Source organism: Cupressus sempervirens, chromosome 11 (assembly GCF_028749045.1).
Source record: "Cupressus sempervirens isolate cs-2001-9-10 chromosome 11, ASM2874904v1, whole genome shotgun sequence".
In the NCBI taxonomy this organism is placed as follows: domain Eukaryota; kingdom Viridiplantae; phylum Streptophyta; class Pinopsida; order Cupressales; family Cupressaceae; genus Cupressus; species Cupressus sempervirens.
Genome location: NC_143128.1, coordinates 65279236 through 65303672, shown reverse-complemented (window position 1 = coordinate 65303672; position 24437 = coordinate 65279236). Strand labels below are relative to the sequence as shown.

At 31.9% G+C, this 24437-nt stretch overlaps 1 pseudogene; it reads left to right on the top strand.

The window, feature by feature from the left end:
* The first annotated feature begins 2738 nt into the window (after positions 1 to 2738).
* On the top strand, positions 2739 to 3636 carry LOC149528266 (pentatricopeptide repeat-containing protein At1g15480, mitochondrial-like; annotated as a pseudogene).
* The last annotated feature ends 20801 nt before the right edge of the window (positions 3637 to 24437 follow it).

Sequence of the window (24437 nt, the reverse complement as noted above, 5' to 3'; positions counted from 1 at the left end):
GTTTAACACAAATAAAGAAATACCTTGCTAATCCATTGATCTTGATGCCTCCTATTCATGAGAAGCCTCTTATTTTGTACATCTCAACAACAAAGTCATCTATGGTTATCTTGCTAGCATAAGAAAATAATGATAACAAGGAAAAGAGCTATCTACTACTTGAGTCACATGCTGATTTCTTATGAAATGAATTTCACTTTCATTGAGAAGGCTTTCCTAGAAGTCATCTTCAGTTCCCAAAAGCTGAGACACTACATGCTTGCCCATACTATGTGACTGGTTGCTAAAATTGATCCACTGAAATACTTACTCAGCAAGGAAGATCTAACAAGAAGGTTAGCTAAGTGGGCCATGACATTAAGTGAGTTTGACATCTAGTATATTGAACAAAAGACTATCAAGGGACAAGCAATTGCTGATCAATTAGAAGAAGCACCGATGCAAAGTCTTCTCCCACTGAACATTGATTTTCCTAATAAATCAATTTTAACACTCACACACCAAATGTGGGTGATGTTCTTTGATGTTTCCTTCACACAATAGGGATCCAATGTTGGACTCTTCTTCACAACACTACAGAGGTACTCATTGCCTAAGGTATAAAAGATTTTTTTCCTTGTACAAACAATATTGCAGAATATAAAGCCCTAATGGCATGAAGATTGTAGTTGAATGGAGAGTTGATGAGTTAAATGTCTTTGGTGATTCACAACTCATCATCAACCATGTCAATGATGTGTACTAGAAAAAGGATGAGAAATTGATCCTTTATAAATGCATGGTGGATGACCTAAAGAAATATTTTGCTCATATCACTTTTCAAAAAATTCCTCGAGCAGACAACAAAGCGGTTGATGCCATGGCTAATCTTGCTTCCATGTTACAGATATCAAAGAATGATCTTTGCCATGAGTTCCTGGTGGAAATGTTACTCAATCTTTCCTATAATTCCCCTAAATCTTGGATGGTCTATTCTATTTTAGGACATAATTCATCCTGTTACCACCATATATACTCTTACTTGCATGACCAAACAATTCCAGATGGTCTAACTCGGAATGAAAAATGTCACCTTATCCACAATGCTTCACATTATGTCATTATTGCTAATGAATTCTTTAGGAGAGGTCTTGATGGAACACTCCTTAGGTGTCTAGAACCTAATGAGTCCAAATGTTCAATAATTTATGTGCATGAGGGCATTTGTGGATTTCACTCTAATGGTTTGACACTAGCTCATAAACTTATTAGGGTTGTTTACTATTGGCTGAATATGGAGTAAGAGGCAATCAAATATGCCAAGTCCTACAAAAAATTTCAGCTCCATGGGAATCTAATTCATGCTCCACCTAAGTAGCTAATTCCATCTATAATTTTGTGGCCATTCCAACAATAGACCTTTGATCTTGTGGATTAGATTCACCCATCTTCTTCAAATGGACACAAGTTCATCATTATAGCTACAAATTATTTCACTGAGTGGGTAGAGGTAATTCCTCTCTCTATAGAAAATGGAAAAACTATAACTCTATTATTATGAATTACATAATATGTAGATATGGTGTCCCTTCCTCTAACATTACTAAAAATGAAGGATAATTTTTTTTTAAATGATCTTAAGGAGTTATGCAAAAAGTTCAAAATCACACAACACTAGTCTTCTATTTATTACCTCAGGTGATGGTAAAGTCGAGGCCTATAACAAGGTGATCCTTAAGATCTTGTATCACAAAGTGAACAAATTTGGAAGGGACTAGAATCTTTAGATCAATCCAGCTTTATGGGCTTATAGAAAAAGTATCAAAACTCCAATGGGTACAATGCGTTCTACCTTGGTATATGGAGCATATGTTGTGCTTCCAATTGAGGTTCAGATTCCCACTTTGAGAATCTCCATGAAAGGCCTCATTACTGATGATGACTATAGAATATCTCAACTTCAAGAGCTAGAATTATTACATGAATGTTGACAAGTGGCATGTGATCATCTTCATGCTTATCAGCAACTGTGTTGTCTCCATATTAGTATATAATTTAAATAATAAATAAATGGTTTTATAAAGTAATATTAATAATGATATTAAAATAATAATATTAAAGTAATATTACATTCTAATTATATAATAATATCATATCATGTTATAATAATAATAATCTAATAATATAGTTGATATATTATTAAATTAATATATATTATAATATAAATATTTTGAAAATAAATAATTTATATTTTGTGATACTAATATAAATATTAAATTTAATATAAATAAATAATTATATAGTTATATTATTATAATATGATTATTATATTGAAAAGTCACAACTCTTCAAATTAAAATGTATATATATAGAATGAAAGTTTGTGTTAATGATCATCAGGAAAAATATGATAGAAAGGATATAGATAAAAGGAAAAGTCGTAAATAAACAAGACCCCCAAAAAGGGTTCATTACAAATGGTATCAAAGAAAAAATCCTACCAACCTATGAAGAATAATTTATGCAAATCAATCAGAAGGAAGAAACTATAGGTATCATAGATTGCAAGAAGATATTATACATATTCATGGGGAAGAAGAATAGAAAGCAGATGCAGTCAACATGATATTCATAATAGGAACTTTTACAAGATATTAGTAAGGATGGTATATTTTTTTTGCCACTATAAACATTGGGTTATATCGATTAGTGTTTATAAACACTATATCAATTCTGAAGGACTTATTCATCATTTAAAAATGGATATGGAAAAGGAAAGTGTAAAACCTAATTTATTTACATATAATATTTTGCTACATGATAAGGGTTTTGTGGGTGATATTGTTGTCATGGAACAAATTCTTGAGACTATGAAAGCAAAAGGTATATAGACATACCACTCTGCAAGTTTGTCTACAGTTGCAAGAAGTTATATCTGTGCTAGGTATTTGGAAGAGGCAGAAGCCTTTATGAGAAATTTGGAAGATAATATTATCAAAGGTTGGGGCTATCATCTAAAAGTTCTTCTTCCTTTATATGCAGATATTGCTAAACCAATTGAGGTAGAAAGAGTTTGGAATTTAATTAATTTTCTTGCGCAGATTTCAAGTTCTTACTATATTGCTAGGACCTGTGCTTAAGCAAAGTTGGGAAAATTTGAGAAGGTAGAAAGTACATTTGAGAAAATATAAAATTTTGGGATGAGAGTGGCATCACTAATTTCTTATTATGCAATTCTTGATGAATATGTGGGCCATAATTTGTTTCTCAAAGCAAAGGAATTTGTAAGGCATATGTTTGATAACAACTGGATCATGTTTGAACCAAATATTTGTGAGGCAGTGGTTAAAATCTATCTCAAATAAAGTGTTGTAGAAGAGCCAGATGCTTTCCTATTAAAGTTTGTAAGTAGAAACAAGTAAAGTCATATTATAAGACATTTATTGTAATATTATATAAATATGCAGAAAAAGGAGATATTGTAAATACTGAAAAGATCTCTGATTGTTGATTAAAATTGGCTATCAGCGGATGCAATCATATGAGTGCCTTTTTAAAGCTTACATGAATGCACACATTCCTGCTAATGGATTCAAGAAAAGAATGTTGGTAGCTAAGCTTCACCCAAATAAAAATATCAATGTTATTTTGCAATAGGAAAAAGCATTCAAGAATGAACATGTGCAATCAAATAGTTCCCATCTTCTTCATTGAGCTTTTTGGTAGCATCTTTGAACCTATTTTACCAAGTAACTAAAGTGGAGGCACATTATTTGTGTAATATATGAACACATACTCCACATTTTCCCATAAAGATATCATGGTCCTTAACTTGTTCACCTTTTCAAATGGAAACAAGCCAAAATAGTTAATTTTTTGATCGAATTAAAGCAATTTTAGAAGGTTGATGGTGGGTATGTTCAGTTTCTCTAGTAGCTTGCTGAGTGGATCTATTTACTTAGCTACAACAACATCACCATAAAGGAGGGTACCACTTGATCGACTAAGTGTTGGAATATATCCCATTTGATATACATGGCATGGATTATTATTCCTACAAAATATACTCTCAAGATCTCCTTAAGGTAAGTATACGTGGTAAGCCATTATTATTTAATTTTTGTTTTCATATTATTAAAATGTGTTATATAACTTCTTAACACATAATGGGTATTCTAATAGATGTAAATATAGCTAGAAATGTTTTGCAAACTCTACTCATTTGGAACAAAGTGATAAATGCTATTTCTATATATTTCAACATTTATCTTGTCATAGTGGTTTGTGGCCTCTCTCTTGCTCAATTCTAGTCTTGATCTTGATGTAGTTGACTGGCCAAATTTTCTTACCTACTCTGGTTTAGGTAGGTCCACGTAGTTGTATATGTGATCTTGGTAGGCTGCCTTCTTTAGAGGTGTCCAAAATAATCACGCCTAAGCCACAATTTTCAATAGATATATTTACATTTTGTGTAGTAAAGTTTCTCCAATAAATTTGTTGATTTTATGAATGGATAGAATGAACTACATGTAATGTAGCTAAGGACTAGGTGAATATATATAAACATGGAAATTAGATAAATATCAAATTAAGTGGATATATGTATAATATATATCTATGTTAAGACACATTCCTAAGGAATTATGATGACATTAGGAACATATTCCAATTATAGTACATAGGGGTCTACTTCTCATCCACATTATGATCTCTTAAGATAGGAAGTTGGTGGAGGGAGAGACAGAGTAATTTTTGGAAAATGATGGATATCCTCTAGGGAATCACTTGTAGCCTATTTCACATGCCCTTTGCACCATAAATCTACCGTCTCAAGATGACTAGGACATAGAAAGATTCCTATGCCAAATAATTATGTTCATTGGATTAACACTCATTTTTTCATCCATATTATGATCTTTTAAGATAGGGAGTTGGTGGAGGGAGAGGCAGAGTAATTTTGAGCACATGATAGATATCCTCTAGGGAATGGCTTGTAGCCTATTTCACGTCCCCTTTGCAATGTAAATCTACCATCTCAAGATGTTCATAATGAGGAGAGAGAGATATTCCTATGCAAAATGATTATGTTCATTAGATTAGCCCTCATCTTCTCATCCACATTATGATATCCTAAGGTAGGGAGTTGGTGGAGGGAGAGGTAGAGTAATTTCAAGCACATGATGGATATCCTCTAGGGAACCACTTGTAGCTTGTTTCACGCACCCTTTGCACCATAAATCCACCATCTTATGATGATCATAATAAGGAGAGAGAAAGATTCCTTCCAAATGATTATGTAAAGGAGAAAAGGGATAATCACAAGACTCATCTTTCTTTGGAGCTATTATATGCTAATAATTATTTGTGTTTATAGGATCCATTGTCAAAAGGTGTATTGGGGAAGTATATTTTATAAATCATTCATTTTACTCTACTTCATTATGAAAATTAAATTATAGAGAATCAACAAAGAATGTATGATATGTCTGCATCGTGTATGCTTTGTGTTTTCATGCATCATCTATCTTCATCATGTATGCTTTGTGTTTTCATGCATCATCTGTCTTCATCGTGTATGCTCTATGTTTTCATGCATTCATGTGTCTACTTCATGCTTGCTTCATGTATTCATGCATCAATATTTATATTCAATATATGCTTATATTTTCTTACATCATAAGGATATTAATATTACGTGTAGATAGTCTTATAAGTTGTCTTTGCTTGAGGACAAGCAAATTCAAGAAGGGAGGACTATGATGTCCCCATATTAGTATATAATTTAAATAATAAATAAATGTTTATATAAAGTAATATTAATAATGATATTAAAATAATAATATTAAAGTAATATTACATTCTAATTATATAATAATATCATATCATGTTATAATAATAATAATCTAATATAATATAGCAATGTACTATATTAATAAAGTATTATAATCTAATAATATCTAGTTGATATATTATTAAGTTAATATATATTATAATATAAATATTTTTCAAATAAATAATTTATATTTTGTGATTATATAAATATTAAATTTAATATAAATAAGTAATTATATTATTATATTATTATAATATGATTATTATATTGAAAAGTCACAACTCTTCAAATTTATATATATATTGAATGAAAGTTTGTGTTAAGGATCATCAAGAAAAATATGATAGAAAGGATATAGATAAAAGGAAAAGTTGTAAATAAACAAGACCCCCAAAAAGGGTTCATTACAACAATGTATGTCTAGAAGCTACAATAAGAAAGTTAAGTCACACAACTTCCAACTAGGTGATATCGTTTTGAGAGAAAACACTAAGAACTAGCCACATTGAGTACAAAAAGGGAAGTTTGAACCCAACAAGATTGGTCCCTATATAGTCACTACAATATTTACATATGGTTCTTACCAACTTTCTACAGCCAAGGGAGAGGTTCTCAAGGAGCCCATGAACACTCTCTACCTAAAGTGGTTCTATAGCTGATTTGATTCAAAAAGCTCTCTATATATACTTAAATGTCATGAAAAAAATCTAAAAATTGCAAAAGGTCCTGAAAAAATCATTATCTTGGTGAAAACCTAGCAATAGGCACCTTGATAATACCAAAAAAAAAATTGAAAAAGAGAAAAATACAAAAAAAAATTGAAAAGAGAAGAATACAAAAAAATTGAAAAAAGAAAAAGTGACATTGATGAAAGCCTAGCAAATAGGCATAATGGTAGCAAGAAAAAGAATTTTTGCCAAGAAGGTGAAAACCTAGTAAATAGACACCTCTTGTTCCCAATGTTATATCTTGTAATGCATCTTCTAGCTCATGTATAGTTGCTTTCCTAATTTAGTTTTCTTCTTTCACTCATGTATCCATGGATTTAATCTTCTCATAACTTGGGGGCAACACCCTACAATATCATAGGAATGTCTCATGTCAGTCACCAATTGTTCTAATTATGTTTTCCTACTATCACTCATGTCACATTAGAGATTCCTCTCATGGAAGATCTATCACGACAATCACCAGTTGTCCTAATTGCATCTACCTACTATCACTCATGTCACTTTAGAGATTCCTCTCATGGAAGATCTCTTGTGTCAGTCAACAGTTGTCGTAAGTATGCCTATCTACTATCACTCAGTTCCTACTAAGGTTCTTCTTACTAAAGATTCCTCTTTTACTTTAGTCACTAGTGGTTCTAACTATGTCTACCTACTATTGTCACCCTACGGAAGAGATTTCTTTCACATATGTTCTAAACATTGACACCTAATATCAATCCTATAACATAGAAAATGAACTCAAAATGATGAATTTGTTTTGGATATGCTAAGATTTTCTTTATTGGTTTTGCTTTTGCTTTATCATGTCTCTTTGAGTGGTTCAATGATGTCACATTGGACTAGAGAAATGAGGAGTAGGGGCATGATCTTTTCTTTGCTTTATATTTGTGGTTTAGTTCCAATGATCTGAAGCATAATTCATATAAAAGGGGTGTCTACTATAAGAGCCTCCATCTCATATTAGATGACCATGTGTGCCTTGACTCCTTTTGTATGAATAAATTAGTGAGGGTGGTTCTTCTCCTTGCTTGTTAGAGTGAACTCTTTATGCTACAATAATTACTAATACTCATCCTACTAAGTGAATGTATGGGTCACTTTGAGTATACCTAGCACACTTCTATCTCAAGTTACAAACACAAGGGTTATTATGGATAGTATACTTACTGTTTACTTAGCATAAGAAAGATCTCTCATGCTTTTGGTGTGCCTGTACGCAAGAAACATTCTGGTCCTACTAGAATTTATGCCCTAATGCTTATGTTCACTTGATACATTAAGAGGGACAAATTTTTTTCTCATTCTAGCTTCTTGTGCCTCAAATGCTTACATTTAATCCCAACAAAACTAGAACAAATTTCCTATTCATATTCCTATGATTGCAATCCCAGTGGGAATTGTATGACATCTAAGATTTCTCTATATGCTAAGTGTTGATAATTGTCAAAGCTTGGTAACTACATCTAGGGTTGCATCTAGCATAGGGTTTCATTGCATTAGCACAAGGTTCAATCACTAATCTACTTGCATTCTTTACACTGAGGGTTTGTTGGCTTCTTCAAAGTATCATGTTTCTTCATGGCTGCACAAGTGTTCACTGATTTGGTTAATTCGATTGATCTTCATGAGATATCTACCACTACCAACAACAAAAAAATACTACATGAGATTTTTAGTTCATTCACATTTTTAATTTCATTCATACTATCATGATTCATCTCATCTACACTACATTCTTGCATCATATCAAATTTGCATTAATAAACCATAGCATAAACATCTTATGTACAAAAAACTACAAAGAGAGAAAGTGACATGTGCAAATGGTACTCGAATAAAAAATCTCATATATATCAAGTCAAAAGTGTACAATGGTGCAAAAATAGATGCTACTCGAGCATTGTTGATCTCCAAAAATGGTACAAAATGGTGTTGGCACTTCAATCAATACATAGCTAGATAAAAATTAGGGTAAGAAAGAGCTAACTCTCTCCTTCCCCCTCACCACCTACTAGTGGTGAAGGAGGATGAGGAGGCATATTGGGTCTCACTAGAGGCCATGCTCCCCATGACCCTCATGCATATTGAAAAAATTTGGGCACCTGCTCTACCTCATCTAGCACAACTATTGCATATGCTACAAAACAGTATACTACTTTAGCTGACTGCAACTAGATATCATCTTGTTGCTACTCTAATATCTAAGCCTCTTGTTCTAGTTGTTCTCATAGCAAAAAGATCTCATGATCCCACTTTGTGATCTGGGTGTGTCTCATGACAGCTAGTATGTAGAGCTTTCCTAGCTATCATTGTGCTACCCACACTCACTCTCTTGCTCTCCTAAGGGCCTCCTAGGTCTATACTAGGATATCTCCACCCTGGGCTCCTATAGTAGGCTAATCTTGCATCTCCTCATTACCCTCACCCTACTCAAATGACTACTTAGCTGGCCACTCTACCTCTATTAATGGCCTCTAAGTGTCTCCTCCAATAGCTCCTAGGAAGCCCATCTCGCCACAAGGATGTCTCTTTCCTACTCCACTACCACCAGCACTTGGGTCTACTCTAATCTACCAAGGAGGAATCTATACCTAGCATGTCCTATTCCTAACTCCCTCTCATTGTGGTTGCTATAGTGGTCCTTGTGGTGCCTGTACTAGCTAAATAGGTATGACCGTCCCTACTAGGTCTGTGAATTATGGATTGGGATGAATCACAAAATGAGCATGATATGTGGGATTCATCCCTCCATCTACTAATGTTTCTAGGTAATCCCACTATGTTGCAACCAAGTTGTGCATGTCAATCATCAACCAAACTAGGTCTAACCTTGGGGACCATCTACGATCTAGATCTATTGCTAGCCACTTGTAAGAATAATATTCCTATGATATATCTTGCAACTACCCATACTATTGTCATACACAAGCCACTAGGAGTCTCTCTATAATTTTCACTTAGTGACGTATCAATGGTGAAGAAGTGAACATATGTCCTAGCTCTTAGTGTTCATCATCCCAATCCTTTGTCTCTCTCTATGGTCACCATACCACCGCTATCAAGTTATCTAATCATGCTCTCCACTACTTAGTCTTCCCTAGAGTTTTTTGGGTCAACTAGCCTCTGTACCTACATATGTAGGGTTCCACAGGCTACCTCTCATCTGTAAAAGTGGATCTAGTGACTAGCAAGTGCTCCCATGCCCATGTCTAAAGAAAATAGACCCTAGTGGCCATTCTTTTCCTCTCACTATATACTATCTCGTGCATCTTGTGGAACATATGTGCAAGCATTCACTGACCCCATCCATAATGTTTGGGCACCTCTAACATCATTTGTAGCATCTTACCCCATCCACTCTCTAGTCCATGCTAGCCTCTATCTGGCATCAAGAAGTAGCTGATAAATATACCCAACACTGCTAGCAATCTGTGTGTGGGCCCGTATGTGTATACTAGCTAAACCCATGTGATGGATCAACCCATGATCAAATCCTCCTAAAAGATAATTTCCAGTGCCTTAGTACCTATCCATGGTACTATGTCATAAACAACTCGTAGCCCATGGAATGGGATATGCAATATCCTATAGATATCCTCAAGTGTGATGATCATCTCTTCCTAAGGAAGATGGAAGATGTTTGTCTTTGAATGGAAACACTTCACCAATGCAGTCAAGAGGCCATGATTCACTAGTGCTACTGGGATTCGACAAAGATACGATAATCTAAGTGCATCAATATGAACCATATTAGGTTCATATAACTACTACAACAAAGCTCTATAAGGTAGGTAATGGGATCCAAATCCAACATCAAGAAAGGTAACTTGCACACAAGAGAATAACAAAAAAAAATCAGTCTTTGATAAATAAACAAGATGAACAAAGGTGAAAAAATACAAATACAAAAACAAAAAATTAATTTTCAAATATTAATTTTGCACTGTACACCAAAATTTCATATCAAACTTCATGTTCTTGTGTGAGATTGCACATATTCACATGAGGACACACTTTGTCACATGAAGAGTGATAAAACAATAAGCCAAAAAGTCACCCTTTTAGGGCTTCTCACATGAAACATATGTGTCTTCCATGTGAGGGAACCCATTACACTAGGGGAAGAAGTACTAGCCTAGTATTTCTTTGTATAAAGGGAGATTGGGCCCACATGAGGAGATACATCCTCATGCAAGAAGTGACATGACTACAATTGAAAATATCCTAAAATGACACCTCAAAAAGAATGAAATTTCAAATACAAAGTTGGATTATCGATGACTCATTGGATGTTTGTACTCCATCGACTGATTTTATCATTGGAAGCACTCAAATTGGTGGTGAATGCATGGGGACCACCATTTTCTCCTAAAAGCTCTCTTCTCCACAAAAGACAAAAGCACAAATAATTTTAAAATGACCCTTTGGGCCCTTATGTAGGTTTTGACCTAATTTTTCAAAATGCTCTAATTGGCATGAAAATCACCATTGGCTAATTTGGTTACTTTGAATCCATTTTTAGGATCAAATTCAAACTTTGACACACTTAAACTACTCAAAAATGCATTTTAAAATTTGGGGACTGATGTGATCAAACGTTGGTGTAGTCCAATTTTTTTGATACTTTGTGAATCTTGGAATCTTTGCAAATCACATTTTCTTCAAAATTTCCAAAATCTCTAGAAAAATTCAACTCAAGCCAACTCTAGTCAAACTTGGACCCCATTTGGTCTTTTGGACCTCAAAATCACTCCATATTGACTCCAAATTTTCTTCTAATCATTCTAATCTCTTGTACATTCTTTTGAACTTAGTATCTCTTGACATACTACTCTGCATCACATTTCTGGTGTGTCATCTTTCAATTTTTCTCCTAAAGGGGGCAAGATCATTACATCATCAAATCTTTTAAATCTAGCTTCAACTGAATCTAAATCTTATGTCCTAATCACTCAAGGCATCTCATCACTTGGGGCATCCTATTCCCTTTCTATCTGTCATCTATCTCATTTGTCTTATCTTTCAATCAGATGATCAATCTTATAGTAGTCCTTTTCAGACTTTGATGGGTAGGTATTAGGATAGTCTAAACCCTAACTCTTGAGGATCAAGCCTCATTCTAGGGATGATTCCACAACTAATGATTGGATCTTGTTATCTTTTATGGACCAGTATTTAGGTGTTCTATCTAGACTCTAGGGGACTAAGATTTGTCCTGGAGATAATTCCAAATTCTTGCTAAGGATTAAGCTTTGTTCTGGAGATAATCCTAACTTTTGTTGAGAATTAAGCTTTATTCTGGAGATAATTCTAAGCTCTTATTTTAAATCACTATTCAATGGTCAGGTATCAGGATAGTCTAACACTGACTCTTTTCATCTTTTAATGGACAAGTATCATGATAGTCTAAATCCTTACTCCTAAGAATTGAGTCTCATTCTAGGAAAAATTCTACAAAAAATTGACAATCTTTGTGCTATTAACTTTGGTATCTAGGTGTTCTATTTGGATACCCTAAGGTTAAGCTTCATCCTAGAGATAACCCTTAGAAGCTTATCAATCTTAGTATCTAGGTGTTCTATCTGGATCCCCTAAGTTTAAGCTTCACTCTAGAGATAACCTTTAAAAGCTTATCAACTTTAGTATCTAGGTTTTCTATCTGGATCCCCTAAGGTTAAGCTTTTTTCTAGAGATAACCTTTAAAATCTTATCAATCTCGGTATCTAGGTGTTCTATCTAGGTCCCCTAAGGTTACACTTTGTTTTGGAGATAACATTTAAAAGCTTATCAATCTTAGTATCTAGGTTTTTTATCTTGATCCCCTAAGGCTAAGATCCATTCTAGAGATAACCCTTAAAATCATATCAATCTAGATCCCCTAAGGTTAAGCTTCATTCTAGAGATAACCTTTAAAATCTTATCAATCTTAGTATCTAGGTGTTCTATCTAGATCCCCTAAGATTAAGCTTCATTCTAGAGATAACCTATAAAAGCTTATTAATCTCAGTATCTAAGTGTTCTATATAGATCCCCTAATGTTTAGCTTCATTCTACAAATAACCTTTAAAATCTTATCAATCTTGATATCTAAGTGTTCTATCTAGATACCCTAAGGTTAAGCTTCATTTTGAAGATAACCTTTAAAAGATTATCAATCTTGGTATCTAGGTATTTGATCTGGATCCCCTAAGGTTAAGCTTCATTCTGGAGATAACCTTTAAAAGTTCATCAATTAGTTTTTATATCATCAATTTTGGAACCAATCTCACCCCATGTCAATATCTAGGTTTTCTATCTAGATCCCCTAAACTTAAGATTCATTTTGGAGATAACCTTTAAAATCTGATCAATTTTTTTTGTGTCATCAATTTTAGTACCAATCTCACCCCATGTTAGTATCTAGGTGTTCTATCTAGATCCCCTAAGGTTAAGCTTCATTCTAGAGATAACCTAAAAAAGCTTATCAATTGGACTTCGAGTCATCAATTTTGGAACCAATCTCATTTCTTCATCTATGCATCATAGTTCTAATTTCTTTGAAAAGAATGTGGTTCTTGCACATTCATTCAAAGAGGGGAAAATGTAATAACCCAAAATTGGCACATTGCCATGTTAACCAATTATAGTCTATTCAATCATTCCTAAATCCTATTTCACTACAAAATTCTAATTCTGATACTAGCTACTTGACCTAAGTGTCAAATGCAAAAAATCCTAATATGCATTAATCACACTATTTGTTGAATTCTTAAGTATCAACTAAAATTAGCTACATTAAACCTATTGACTAAGTTTAATTTAATTATAAGTTTTCATACTTTAATTAAATTAAATTACTTCTTTACCTAATGTACAAAGGAATTAAATATATTTAATTTAATAAGAAAATATCTTGATTTTACTTGTTGAATTTAATTATTGAATTAATTAAAGTTTATGCATTTATGAGGTCATATCCTATTTTATTCAATTAAATATTCTTTAAAAATATTCTCTTCAATTCCAAAATGGAAGGTTTGAGTGAACTATCTCTCAAAATAGAATTAACTTAGTTAACTTGTTCTCACACTTAGGTGAAACTCAGTTAACTCTCCATCACATTCAGATCTAAAATAGTTAACTTCACTTGCACAAGGAATTTTCCATTCTGATTGAGTCTCATCTTCAATCTTGACCATTCATCTCCATTGATATTGACCATTGATCAATCTTAGGATTCTATTTAAGGAACCTTCAATTCCTCATGAATTAATTGTGCATCGAATTAATGGTTGAATAGTTACTCATTTTCATACATCCAGAGCTTAAATTTCTTACATTGCAATCTCATATTAGCTTAAGATGCATTCATATATTGTAACTTTATTTCTTTTTTCTTAGATTAATAATGCATTTCATTTAACTTTAGATATTTCATTCTCATTTATCTTTAAAAAAAATCCTTCATACTAGAGGTTTAGTTGCCATCTTCTCTGTTTGACAGAAATGACAGAATCTATCTAGTTAGGAGGCAACAAGTTGAACTATTTTATTGCTCAGATGAATAATCTCATATTTATTCCAGGATGATCTCTTAGATAATGGCCATTTTGAAGTGTGTGTGAGGATCAGAGGCCCACATTTTATGCATGCACTTAATGCTTCTAGAAAAAATGCTTATTAAAGAGAAACATATCTCTCTTTGAATATGGAATTATACTAATAGAAGAAACTAAACTTAACAAAGAAGAAGAAATCAAATTAGGAAATAAAATTGGAAGTTGGAAGATAGTCTTAGAAGAATCAAGAGAAGCATCAGGAGGGATAAGAATAATATGGAATCTGAGGGGAATAATCCTAGATATGGTAATCCTAAATCATAACTGGATGGGTTGTAGAATAAAAGTATCAAGAACCATCTCCAAATTTTCATAATCAATGTATATGGACCAACAAAAACATCATAAAATAATATTTTATGGGAAGAAATTAGTATATTCATGAGAGATTATAACAAGGAAAACATAATCATAGGTTTGGATTTTAATGTTATTTTAAATTTTGATGAAAAAAGTCGAGGAATGCAGCACATCACATAGGCAACAATAGTCTTTAAAAGATGGATAGAGGAAAACAAACTTCTAGATATACCATCCAGTAATGGAACTTATACTTGGAATAATAGAAGAAAAGACTTAACCTACATTGTAGAAAATTTGGATCTAGATTCTTGTTCAAAGGAGAATTAAGAGAAATAGATATAGTTCTCCAATCAGCAATCCTACCTATAGTAGGGTTTGATCACTATCCAAAAAGAATTGAATTAACTGGACCTATTAGACCATCTAGTAATCCCTTTAAATCTGAAAAAATGTGGTTTTTAGATACAAATTTTGTGGAAAATATATAATTATGGTGGATAGAGGGGAACTTCCAAGGATAAAAAATGTATTGCTTCATCTCTAAGATGAAAATGATAAAAAAAAAGATCCTATAGTGGAATAAAACATATTCCAATAACATATTCAAATAAAAATTAGAGAATGAAGAAAATGTAAAATCTTTAAACAATGATGTTATAAAGAAAGCAATGGATATTGAAAGATTTTTAAAAGAAAAAGAGCTACTAAAAAACAAAGGGAAATATTGGCAAATGAAGAGATTTTCTAGAAATAAAAATCATGATAAACATGGTTACTAGAAGGGGATTGTAACACAAAAAAAATTCATAATATCACTACCTTTTATAGTTCTTTAAAGAAAATTATGAAGATCAAGGATAGAGAAGGAAATATAACTGAAAACCCATCAAATATAGTAGAAGTATTTGTGGATTATTTAAAAAATCTTCTAAATAACTATGGCTTCTCAAGTATGAAAGCTCAAGAAAAGATGCTAGAAAATATCCCGAAGCTCATCACAATAGAAGATAATAAATTTCTTAGCAAACCCCTATCCTTAGAAGAAATCAAATCTACACTTTTCAATCTAAATCCTAATAAATCACCAAGACTAGATGACTTTTATGTTTTCTTTTATCAAAAATGCTCCTACATAATTGGGTTAGAACTATGGGAAGCCATAGAAGCATTGAGAAATGGAAGATCATTATTAATAGAGATTAGTCATACCTTCTTTACTCTTATCCCTAAAACAGTTTCTACAAAAGTACCTATGGTTTTTTTAACTATAGCTTTATCTAATACTATATATAAAATCTTCTCAAAATCTTTCACACATCATCTAAAATTAGTCCTTTTGGAACTCATATTAGAGGAACAAACAAGTTTCATACCTAAAAGATCAGTTTTAGATAGTATAACTATCATTCAAGAAATGATTCATTCAGCAACTAGAAACAAAGAGACAAGCATGTATAATAAATTGGATATACAAAAAGCATATGATATGGTGGATTAGAGATTCTTATGGAAATAATTAGTAGCTTTTTGGTTTTCACATGAATGAATTAACAAAATCTTCAATTGTATCTTGACCACAAAAAAATTCACTCCTCACAAATGGAACCATAGAAGGTTTCTTCATTATAAAAAGAGGTATTAGACAAGGAGACCCCATATTACAATTTCTTTTCATCATTATGGTTAACAATTTTGGGAGAACAATAAAAAGAGAATAGATAGAAGGTAAAATTAAAGGCATAACTATTGTAGAAAATATATCTAATATCACACACCAATAGTTTGTTGATGACACTATAGTGTCATGAGAAAGCTCTTTGGTAGAAGCCCAAAACTTTAAAAGCATCATACACTAGTTTATGAAGCATTAGATTAAAAAGTAAATGCAAAAAAAATTGAAATTTTCTTCATTAACACAAAACCAAAAATTCAAATTCAAATTTGTAACCTTATGGGATATAAGAAGGGATCATTTCCTTGCAAATACTTGGCTATAGAATTAGAAAAAGGAACATGACTCAATAAAGAATGGAACAATATTCTAGAAAGAATTGACAAGAAAATAGGAAGTTGGAAATGAAAATGGTTAACTTAGGCAAACAAAAGTACAAAAATTAAAAAATTTCTATCAGAAATTCTCACTTATCAAATTTCATGTCTCCCACTATCCAAAACAGTGAATAAAAGTCTAGAAGGAAAACTTAGAAGTTTCTTTTGGAATGACTTGGACGAAAAAAAGTAATTAGCATTAATAAAATGAGAAAATATTTGTAAACTTGGAGTTAGAAGGCTTAGGGATTTAAAAAACCTCAATTGGAAAAATGAAGCTTTAGGAGAAAAGTTGGTATGGAGGATATATCAAGAATGGGACCAAGAATGGGCAAAAATCCTCTACAAAAATACTTAAATGAAGAAGGTCCCACATCCCCTTTCAGAATGTGAAATTTACCTAAAGGATCAGAAATTTGGAACTTTATAGGAAATTGTTGATCAATTATAAGTAAATATGTAACTTGGTATATAGGTAAAGGTGATGAAGCACTATTTTGGAAATATTTGTGGGATGGATTTCCCCACCTAAATAACCTATATATCCCAACCAATGTTAAAAAAACTTTAATAAATATATGGGGATCTAAGGTAAGAAACCATAAAAAAACAATAGGAGGTAAATGGGAAAGATATTTGTGAATGGAAATCTATGGAAAATTTAGGTTTGGAACCTAAGGGAAAAAATATTCTTGAGGAAGCTCTCAAACATTGAAAGGTTAATCATAGGGAAATGAATGACAAACTTATTTGGGAAGCCTCAATGGATGGAAGAGACAATGTTAAAAGAAGATATGATCTAATAACACAATCACATAGGTAGGAAGCTATTACTATGCCTCTCAATTTGTGATGGGATTCAACATGATTTACAAAGGTAGGAATCTTCCTCTGGGGAACAACCCAAAAGAGAAACATCATATAAACTAAGGAAGATAGGAATAGAGGGACCATTAATGTGCTATTTATGAAAACAAGAAAATGAAACATTAGAACATATTTTATTCCAATGTTCATATGCTAAAGAATGTTGAGATTAGCTATGAAAAAAGCTCAATTGGACCTCACCCCTACCTAATAATCTTGGAAGTTTATTGTTAGGATGACTTGATGGGGGCTCCTTTAAAACTATGGTAAACTATGGAACATTAGCCCTTCAATCCTTATATGAGAAATTTGAAAAGGAAGAAATAGGAGGATCTTTTGTGAATCAAAACTCAACATTCCATGTTTACTTAACAAAATAGAAGCATGTATAATAGAAGTTATGAACAATCATTTAAGAAGAGTAGTAAGAGGAAGAAACTTTCACAATATGGGATGGAGAAATGATGTGAAACAAGCTAGGATGAAATGTAATGGGAACCTCTACCAAAAGGTTGGTATAAATTGAATTTTGATGGATCATCTAGGGGAAATCTTTGAAAAGAAAAATTAGGATGCATCATCAATTTAGATTCTAGAAAATGGGTAATTAAAAGAGCCAAACCCATGGGTAACACCACAAACAATCTAGTAAAATTAAAAGCCCTCCAAGAAGGGCTTCATCTAAGCTTAAATCTAGGAATCAAGAAAGTTATAATAGAAGGGGACTCCCAAATCATGCTTAATTCCTTAAGAAAAAGGAAAACTCCAAATTGGGTTATGAATTCAAAACTCGAATAAGTATTAAAATTATTAAATTCACTAGAAGAAACCAAAATTTAGCATATATTTAGAGAAGGAAACAAAAAGGTAGATCTTCTTACAAATAAGGGAGTGGATGGAGAGGACATTTTGATAAATCAAGACTATTAAACAAAGGACTTTGTATTATATTTTTCCCTTTTTTCTCTTTTATTTCTCCCTCACATCTTCTATTCTATCCTTCTTATATTAATTAATTAATCTCTACTTATTTAATAATCAATTAACTATTCAAAGATTAATAAAGTACAACAATGGATATGTATCAGTAATGAATATTATGAATAGAAATCATGACATCAACAATTGGTGATCCATCATGTTTTTTATATCTTGATATCTCTAGTAGGACCTAGATCCTTTGATTGAGGCTTCCTCTATCAAAGAGGTTCTCCTCCCTTTTTTATATTTTATACTATTGCTTGATCTTTTTTGCTTTCTTTAGATGTCTTGTTCTCCTTTTGTTTCTTTTAGCCTTCAATGATAGTTCTCTATCTCTGTGCCAAATGGAGATGGCCATAGGTTTTTTTCATGTGCTAAAAACCCGAACCGTGGCATTTAGGGTTACTGTTAAGCTAGAAAGGTGAAATAGGATCCTTAATCCTTTGGATGATTTTTATAGGGTAGTGGTTAGTAAGGTTTTAGGTGAGCATATCTTCAATTAAGACTTTAACCGGTATACCAACAACTTGGTCATTGGGTCCTTCATTGCATGTTTGGCAAGGGAAAACATTGATCACACTAAGATTATCAATCTCTACCATAGAATTTTTTACCCTAAATGGCTAGAGGGTTTGAACAATGTTGTTTTTAGCATTTATCATCAGCTAAGGATTCCCCTTCCCAAGGTCTACGTGAATCATGCTCTAGGAAGCTTAGGGTTATCAAATGTCTTTAATTTTCCTATTTGTCCATTAGGGATAATATTCTATTTTTTCATGAATGGCCAAAGATGGAAACCAACATCTTCTTCCTTCATCGTTGGAGAGGGATCATGGAGGAATAGAACTAGGAATGGCTTTACAATTATCTAAATTTGTACTCTGCATACATTGAACTCTTTTCCAGTCAAACAAAGAAATGATCACACATGTTTTTCATGTAGGCAACTAGGTTACAAATTTAAAGGAAGCCTTGAAAATCATTATGGTGCGTCTGAAGAAGGAGGAAGATGAGGATTAGTTTTCCTTTGGTAGTATGTTCAAATAAGATTATGACATATATGTTTCATAGTATTATTTGTGTTAAAAGGTTTAGTTCTATTTTCGTAGATCACCCTTTGATTTATAGGATTATAAGGATGCTCCTAACATCATAACTAAAGCTTTTGGGTCTTGTAGTGGGAAGGTTTATTTTGAGCTCCCCAGGTGTTAGGGATTTTATCTTTCTTGTTTTTTTTCCCTCCTTTTTTTCTTATCACTTCAAACTCTGCAATTATCTCATGGATGAAATTTTAAGGTAGGAGTGAGGATCCTTCCTCTATAAATTGAGTTGTTTGTTAGGCTATTTTTTGAATCTTACTTAGATTTTTTTGGACTAAATATTTTTGTCTAGTGATGTTCTTGTTGGATTGTATATATCTTCCTATATATAAATATAGCTATCTTTTGGGTGTCTTTGGTTTGTTCCTTCCTAGATTGCTTTCATTTTTCATGAGTTGTATTGGTTATGGTTATTTAGATAACTGTCTTGATATTTTTTTCTAAATTAAACCTTTAAGACTTGGTCACTTTGTTTTGGGTACTTTGGGCATACGCATCAAAATATTAGCATACATTATCAAGAATTGAATCTATCTACCAAATTTTAAGAAAGGATACAAATCCAAAGTAAATGATAAATATTTTAACAACAAATTCATCAAATATTTCAAAAAGACAAAATGGTAGTGTTTATCTTCTCCTTTCAATCCCATCATTGTTTTGATGTCATTTTCTATTTACATTGTAATAAGAAAATCTTAGTTTTAAGGTTTGTCTTTCAATTCTCAAATCATTAACTTGGCATGACAATAATAAGATAGAGTATCAATCAATAATCCAAACCATTAGGGAAAATAAATATTGAACTAAAGTAGATCATATGGAAAAGTTATTTGGTTTTTACTAATACTAACAACTTTATAATATATCCAAAAATTGGTAATATAAAGCTATTCGAACCGGATATAAAGAAATACAGTCAAGAAAATAGGGTACACAAATTAGATGTTTTTATTTTTTTTAGAACTAACATTATATTTGAGTTTCATTATTTATTAGCACATAAGGAAGGTGTAATCTCACTATCCAGAATTGTAATAGAATAACTTGGTTAAAAGGAAATGAAGATCAAATTGTCTGCAACATTAGTAGTAGAGCCTTTGTATTTCAAAGGTGTCCTATATAAAGATTAAAGTTTTGACAACTTTTAGATGTGAATCTTTTCAATTCAAATGTAAATAAAAATTATAAAGAAAATGATAACTTTTGAGACTACCATATGCACCTTTTAAACATGTAATAATAAAGGACTACGGTCCTAGGCAAGACTGGAGGTTTTCTTCTCCATTCTTTCCTACCAATGCCCATTTGAATGGAGATACTATATTGTATCTTTTCTATGTAATTAGTATAATATTCAAGGCTCATGCCATTTAATGATTAAAAAAATTAATAATTAGTAATTATCATTAAAATTTGATAATAATATTTAATTAAATAAAATTTTCTTTAATAAAATATTTTATTTATTTATTTTATATATAAATAATTATATATTAAAAATGAATGAATAGATATTTTTATTTTTTGTAATTAAGAATATTCTTATAATAAGAATGTTATCTTAAAAAGGATTCAGTTATTATGAAAAAAATGTATACAAAAGAAATCTTATTATATTTTTGAACTCAGGAAAACTCGAACATAAAGAATACTTGAGGAAAATGAAACTGGAACCCTATTTGTAAATCAAAACTTGATTATTTTAAAAATAAACTATGAAATATTGAAAACCTATATAAATGAAAACTAAACTTTTGTATTTTCAAAACCTAATGAGTTATGAAAGTTACATTGTTTTGTACTTTATGTGTTGTGTGGTTTACTGGTGTTGGGGTTTCAAGTTTTGGCTTAGTATTTTGACCCAATCAAGATGTTTACTAGAGGCTTGGGGGTTTATTTTGTGATGATGTTATGTATACAATCTTTTATACCTGACCATGGTGATGTCTCATGTGTTTCTATGATGAGTTATGATTAGTGCTTGTTTGTATTTTCTAGTTACTTGTATAGAACTGAGGTGATAATTGTGATTTTCTTGTTGTAACCTTTAGAATTTTGATTGATTAACTTCTAGTTCTTTCTAGTTTCTTGTTTAGGACTGAGGTGATTATTGCGATTTGTCTTGTGTTGCTTTCCAATTGCTTGTATAGGATTGAGAAGAATGTTATGATTTCTCTTTAGGTGTTTTCCAGATGCTTGTAAAGGACTGAAGTGATTACTGTGTTTTATCTATAGGTGTCTTCCAATTTCTTGTAAAGGAATGAAATGAAAATTGTGATTTTATGAGTTATACTTTTATGAGCCCTAGGGTAGGTAATCTATGTGTACATTGGGAAGTGGCTTGTAATGAAGGCTAGAGCTCTAAGTGGCTACTTGGGTAACTCATTGTAAGTTGTTTTAATAAGTGATAACATTTCATTAAATGGATTTTACAATGAATTTATAAGAATCATTGTTTTACATCACACATGCCTTGGGTGCTAGAACATGCTAGGATGGGAGTAGAGAGGATGATTGGTTGCAACCTTGCTTTGTTAGTATGCCTTGTCTGTATAGAAGGATACTGGTGCTGCATAGAGACACTAGGGGGCCAAATTATACAGTGGTTTCTAGGGAAACCTTAGATTTGGCTCATGCAATGATACTTTCCCACTTGTACAATAGATTTACTACATGTCTTTTTTACCTCTAGGATTAGATGATACTTGTGTCTTTGTACCCTTTGAGATAGTTTTCTTTTGGGTATTTCCTTAACATAGATGTTAGTTATGATTTGTGGATTGATATTCATATGGGACATGAGTTTATCTCCTTAGCACAAAGGGAGTGGGTCATTTAGGTTCCATGAGGTCAGGTAGTAGTGCATTTTTCTTATACCATTGAGACCTAACTATTGGATGTCATTGTTGGATGTACCTGTGCAGTTGTACCTTTCTTTTAGAGCTTGTATTTTTGTTGGATGGTTATACCTTGTTATAATGTATTTGGTTTTGGAGATCTTATGAGATGATGTATTTTATTTATTATGTATATTATTTGATCTTTTCATACCTTGTGACTTATATAGTGGATGATCATGCATTCTGATTATTGTCAAGTGGCATTTGATATAATTGTATATTATTTAAATGGATTCATAGTTGTAGTTATTATTTGATGTGGTTTTTTATATAATGAATTTAGTATTAACTCAACTTAAATATGATTCAATGTCATGGGACCCTTAAGAGATACAATCTATTTTGTCGATTATATGTATGTGAGTTAATGCTTCACTATATTTTTTCTATTATTGTTTAATTGTTATCTTTATAAAAAAAAAATTGTTTGAAAAACTTAGTGAAACTTTAGGTTAATTTCTTTTGGGTTCCATCACAGGGTGTTACATCTAGTATCGAAGCCTGAATTTCTAGATTGGGATCTCTCGGTATATTGGAATGCCACTAGTTGTCAACTAGTTGAACTGAAACAAAACTTAAATAATTTTATGTATCTTTTACAACTTGAACACTTCAAACTTGAATATTTGAAACATAGAAAAAGGAAAAACTTGTGAGTTGGATTTTTGACAATTTTTCTTGTGATTGTGCTTTATGGTGGTATACCTTCAATTGAATTTTAAGATTTATTGTTGTGCTCACTTGGGTGTTGTAGGAAGATGGTGTTTGATACTAGATCAGCTACTAGAGGTCATAGTATAGGCATAGGTAGAGGTTGTGGAAGAGGTGGACATGATAGTCCTCCTCTAACTCATGTAGAGAGTCCTATTTAGGAGAAACATAAGGAGGAGAGTGATAGAGAAGATCATGCTAAATTAGAAAGGACTAATTTTGTTAGCATGAATTCTAATGATATTACATTGTGGGAGTATCTTAAGCATTGGAGAGCATTGAAATGTTGCAATCATGACTATGTTTTTCATTGATGTCTATATAGTATGTATAGTAGATAACCTATTTTTTAGTTTTCAAATTGTTTTGATATGTTTTGACTACATTTTGAATCCCTCAAATTTGGTTGTTTATTGTTGTCATGTTGATGCATTTTTCTTAGAATTCTAGGAAGCCCTATCTAATCAGTTATAACTTTGACCTAGTTGACCAAAATGAGAAAATTCCTTTTCCATTGCATTTTAGAGGTCATAAAATTTCTATTTTCCAAATTTGAGCCTATGATAAATCTATTTGACTAGTTTTCAAATGTGATTCCAAATGCAATTTGTAAAGTTTTATTGGTGTCTAAAAGTGCAGATTAATTAGTAGCTCTATTCGGGATGCCATAACTCTGAATCAATGATAGATGAGATCAAATGGATTGTACCATTATGTTCTATTCTAGAAATTCTCCCAAGTGTTTCAATTTTTTAGTCTTGACCAATCTGTTTGCACACTTTTCCAAATCCATTCCATTTGTGAAACTCAATTTTCCCAATTCTAAAGTTCTGAGTACCTAACTTTGATTGCTCACCTTATTTTCATAGTTATTTTTCATGAACCCAAATCATATATTTATACTTTCCTCAAGAAACTGAACTAATGCCCTAGTTTTTGTGTCCCTAGGTGTCAGTATGACCTATTTTCAAAGCTAAAACCAAATGATTTTATGGTTTTTGACATGTTTGTTTGTAGGCAATTTAGAGAAGGAAACTTTGATGGTCAGTATCTTTTAATTCCAATTTTTTCATGACATGAAATCTAAAAGAGTACAAGAATATGGAATAGAGAACAAGTATGTTAGATCTCAGGAAACTATCATGTGATTTGGTCAGTTATTAAAGCTAGTCTTTGTTGGAAATCTAATTGAAATTATCATTATTGAAGAAAATAAATTGTTTGCAAAGAGGGAGATTGTTGATAAAGAATGTTTTCAATCATTTTTTTTGTCACTGATGTCAAACCTATTATTTGTTGGAATGACAATTGCTTATAAGATCCAAGTACTATCACTTAGTTGATTGACAAAGATGATTTAATCAATAATATGTAACAAAAGC